Source organism: Etheostoma spectabile, chromosome 20, assembly GCF_008692095.1.
Source record: "Etheostoma spectabile isolate EspeVRDwgs_2016 chromosome 20, UIUC_Espe_1.0, whole genome shotgun sequence".
Classification (NCBI taxonomy): domain Eukaryota; kingdom Metazoa; phylum Chordata; class Actinopteri; order Perciformes; family Percidae; genus Etheostoma; species Etheostoma spectabile.
The window spans coordinates 20,544,046-20,544,695 of NC_045752.1; positions in this window are offsets into that span (position 1 = coordinate 20,544,046).

Consider the following 650-nt stretch of genomic DNA (forward strand, 5'->3'; position numbering starts at 1 on the left):
GGACATCCTTTGATACACTGAGCTCCTCTCTCCTCTATCTTCCTATCTTTTCATTTATATGCATCCATGTCCCAGAAACGCGTGTTACTAAGCTAGCTCTGGGGAGTCATTCCCCGGAGTTCTTATGTTCTTCTTTCCCCAGCATGTTCCCTCGGATCAGGGATGCTCCAAAATCATGGTAGCAGCTGTCGCAATGGTCCCGATCACCACGTTTCTGCTGGTGGCCAGGTCATTCCCTGCTACATGCAGTGCCTGCTACGTTCCTGTGCCTTGTAATGCCGCACAGTGCCCTGCTGCCATGAACTACTGCAAAGATGCTACAAACTACTATTTTTTCTATTTTGATATTCCACTAACCCAACCAGCGTCAGACACCGCTACCAAGGCCTGGGTCTGTCCGAGGTTTCTGCCTAAAAGGAAGTTTTTTCCTCGCCACTGTTGCCACTGTTGTTGCTTGGAGGAAACTACTAGAACTGGTGGGTCCTTGTAAATTCTGGAGTGTGGTCTAGACCTACTCTATCTGTAAAGTGTCTTGAGAAACTCTGGTGATGGAATGATATATAATTAAAAGAATGAATTACAATTATCAATTGATGCGGAGAATTTTAGTATGAACAATGAAACTTCTACAGAGAAAGTATGACTTACAA